Consider the following 4,522-nt stretch of genomic DNA (forward strand, 5'->3'; position numbering starts at 1 on the left):
CAGAGTGACAATATACAGCCTTGACATACTCCTTTTCCTATTTGGAACCAGTCTGTTGTTCCATGTCCAGTTCTAACTGTTGCTTCCTGACCTGCATACAGATTTCTCAGGAGGCAAGTCAGGTGGTCTGGTATTCCCATCTCTTTAAGAATTTTCCAGAGTTTGTTGTGGTCCACACAGTCAAAAGCTTTGGCATAGTCAATAAAGCAGAAGTAGATGTTTTTCTGGAACTCTCTTGCTTTTTGGATAACTCAAGAACAATAGAAAAGATTTAAAAACAGAGAAAGGACTTGAATAGACATTTCTCCAAAGAATATATACAAATGGCCAACAAACATAGGAAAAAGATGCTTGGCATCACTAATTGTCAGGGAAATGCAAATCAAAACCACAAAGAGATATCACCTCTCACCATTAAGATGGATTGTTGTTCAGTTGCTCAGTGGTGTCCGATTCCTTTCAACCCCATGGACTGCAGCACACCAGGCTTCCCTGTCCTTCACCGTCTCCCTTCATGTCCATCGAGTCGGTGATGCCATCCAACCGTCTCACCCTCTGTTGTCCTCTTCTCCTCCTGCCCTCAATCTTTCCCAACATCAGGGTCTTTTCTTTTTTTTTTTTTTGTAGAGTCAGAGGAAAGTTAAAGTTCAAAGTCAAGGCTTTTGCTCAAGATCACAAAACTAGTAAGAGGCAAAACTGTGATTGAACCGGCTGTGTTTAGAAAACAAGCAAAAAATCACCCCCCAACTCAAACCAAACCAAACTAGAAAAAACCCTTGACAAAACAAAATGGCTGAAGACATCTCAGCACTGAAGTTAGAAGTATAGAAACACATGGCAATACAGAGCTAAGGACGCTGTTTATGACATTAACTCTGAAAAGTCATCTATTTTTATTCCCAGAAACACTCTTTGATTTTTGTCCTGAGTTGATTTTTTTTGGCTTATTTTATAGAACTTGTTCTGTCTAGTCTTTGTTCTTGAAGTCTGATAGCAGCCTTTGATGGCGAGCAGTTTAATTCTGATATGCAAATATTCCTGTAAGGATACATTATGCTTGATGCCTTCTTGGGCACCGATCAGGGTCTTTTCTAATGAGTTAACTCTTCGCATCAGGTGGCCAAAGTATTGGAGCTTCAGCTTCAGCATCAGTCCTTCCAATGAATATTCAGGATTGATTTCCTATAGGATTGACTGGTTTGATAACCTTGTGGTCCAAGGGACTCTCAAGAGTCTTCTCCATTATCATGGTTACTATTTTAAAAAACAAATAAACAAACAAAAAACCCCCAGAAAATAACAAATGTTATCAAGGCTGTGGGAAAACTGGAACTCTTGTGCACTGTTGGTGGGAATGTAAAATGGTTCACACTCTGTGGAAATCAGTATGCTAGTTCCTCAATTGAAGCAGAATTACCATGTGATATGGCAACTCCACTTTTGTGTATGTATATATATATATATATATACCTGAAAGAATTGAAAGCTGGGATTCAAGCAGATATTTATATACCTATGTTCATAACAACATAATTCACAATAGTCAAAAGCTGGAAGCAACCCAAGCTTCCCCTGATGGGTGAACTGATAAACAAAATTTGATAATACATATGGTGGAATATTATTCTTTTTTAAGAAGGAAGGAAATCCTGACCCATGTTATAACCTGGATGAATTTTGAGGGCATTATGGTAAGTGAAATAAGCCAGAACCACAAAAAGACAAATGCTATATGATTGTGCTTTTATGAGGCAGCTACCTAGAGGAGTCAGATTTATAGAGACAGAAAGTAGAATGGTGATTTCCTGGAGCTGGAGGGCAGAGGGAATAGAAAGTTCTTGTTTAATGTGGACAGAGTTTCAGTTTTGCAAGATGAAAACAGTTCTGGTGATGGATGATTGTAATGGTTGCACAACAGTGTGAATGTACTTAATGGCACTGAACCGTACACTTTTTAAAATGCTGTCTTAAATTTTATGTCATGCATATTTTACCACAATTAACATTTTACAGCAATGATTAGAGCTTCTGCACAGTAAAAGACACTATTAAAAAAAAATACTTAAAGAGACTTCGCTAGTGATCCAGTGGTTAAGACTTTGCTTTCCAATGCAGGAAAGAGACCTAAGTGAAAATTGGAGAAGAACAGCCAGCCATGTAAAGTTCTGGAGGAAGGGCATTCAGGCAGGTGTGTGTGTTAGTCGCTCAGTCGTGTCCGACTCTTTGTGACCCTATGGACTGTAGCCAGCTGGGCTCCTCTGTCCACGGGATTCTCCAGGCAAGAATACTGGAGCGGGTTGCTGTTGCCTTCTCCAGGGGATCTTCCCGACCCAGGGATCGAACCTGGGTCTCCTGTATGGCAGGCAGATTTTTTACCACCTGAGCCACCAGGGAAGCCCATTCCAGGCAGAGGGCAAAGCAAATGCAAACGTCCTGGTCTGGAATAAGTTTGGAGATGTCTTAGCCCAGGCTGCCATTAACAAAATACCATAGACTGGGTGGCTTAAACAATAAATTATTTTCTCAGTTCTGGAAGAAAAATGCCTGAGAACGGGGTGCCAGTATGCTTGGGTTCTGATGAGAGCTCTCTTACTGGCTTGCAGACAGCTGGCTACCTTCTCACTCGCTGTGTCTTCACCTGGCACACAACACTCTTCTTATAAGGAACACAGCCCTATCAGATTAGAGCTCATCATTATGACCTCATTTAATTTCAATGACATTCCCAAAGCCTTACCACTGATTACAATCACACTGGGGGTGAGGGCTTAAATATATGAATTTCTTTTATTTTATTGGTGTTTAGTTGCTTTACAATGTTGTGTTAGGATCTGCTGTGCAGCAAAGTGAATCAGCTATATGTATACATATATCCCCTCTTTGTCACCACAGAGCATTTAGTAGAGTTCCCTGTGCTATATGGTAGGTTCTCATTAGTTATCTATTTTATAAAATCTGCCTGCAAATGAAGGAGATGTGGGTTTGATTGCCGAGTCGGGAAGATCCCCTGGAGAAGGAAACGGCGACTCACTCCAGTACTCTTGCCTGGGAAATCCCATAGACAGAGGAGCCCGGCAGGCTACAGTCCATGGTATTGCAAAGAGTCAGACACGATTTAGTGACTAAAACAACAATCAATCCCAATCTCGACAGCAATCCCAAGCTCACAATTCATCCTATCCCTCTTTTCCCACCTTGGTGTCCATACATTTGTCCTCTATATCTGTGTGTCTGTTTCTGCTTTGCAAGTAGGTTCATCTGCAACATACAAATTTGGAGGGACAGCAGCATTCAGTCCGTAACACCTCAGTGTGGGGCTGTTTTAGAAAGTCAATTTGAGGGAACTCCCTGGGAGTCCAACAGGCAGGACTGTGTGCTTCTTTTTTGGGGGACATAGGACTGATCACTGGTCAGGGAATTAAGATTCCCTCAAGGTTCAGGGACAAAAACAGAAAATAAAAATGTCGATTTGAGGAGGCCAGAACTTCAGTACTGATATGTGGAAGTGAAATCCCAGAGATCAACTCTGAGACTGGATAAGATAGAAGGATTCCTCCCATAGTCCATTTTTGGAAGTATGAGGAATTAAGCCTTATTTGGGCTGAGGGGAGAGGAATTTGGGAGGAAGTTATCTTGGCTCTTTATTCTTTGCCAGAGGCTCAAAAGGGCTTCCCTGGTAGACCCTCAGGTAAAGAATTCGCCTGCAATGCAAGAAACTCCTAGGAGGCACGGGTTCCATCCCTGGGTTGGGAAGATTTCCCCAGAGGAGGAAAATGGCAACCCACTCCAGTGTTCTTGCCTGAAATAATCCTATGGACAGAGGAGCCTGGCGGGTTACAGTCCATAAGGTCACAAAGAGTCGGACCTGGCTAAGCGACTGAGCACACAAGCACTAAAGGCTCAAAAACTCTGTTCCCATTTGTAGGGGGTTTCCCTCCTCTGTCTTCTGAGTTTGGCAACAAGATGAGATGCAGTTCCTAAATTCTTTCTTTCTTTGCTACTCTCCATGGTAACACAGCGCTCTTAGGTAATAGGTTTTATTGCTAATTACTAGGGAACAACAAAAGTACAACAAACAGCGTTGAAACATGACTCATTCAAATAGAGGGCAATCACATGTCAAAAATTTATTCAACTTGTTAAAGAGGAAACAGGAAGATGGTAAAGCTGGTTCAGAGAGCATTTTGAGGAAGTAGATATTTGAGGAAGGAGGAGTCTTAAATATAAACTGATTAATCTCTGCAGGGTAACATTTGGTCCTTTTTCATACTGGAAAGAAATACTTTGGAATTTAAAACAGACACAAATCTGAGCCTTTAATAAAAAGGAAATAGCTAAGAAAACAAAGCTACGTTCCTTGGTTTGCATATATGGCCAGTGGGCCAAATCTGACTCTGTTGCTTGCATTTATAGTAAGTTTTGTTGGACCACAACCACGTTCATTTGCTTACCTATTGTGTAAGGCTTGCTCCTTGGAAGAAAAGCTATGACCAACCTAGAAAGCATATTCAAAAGCAGAAAC

Source organism: Bison bison, unplaced genomic scaffold, assembly GCF_000754665.1.
Source record: "Bison bison bison isolate TAMUID 2011002044 unplaced genomic scaffold, Bison_UMD1.0 scf7180017864160, whole genome shotgun sequence".
Lineage (NCBI taxonomy): Eukaryota > Metazoa > Chordata > Mammalia > Artiodactyla > Bovidae > Bison > Bison bison.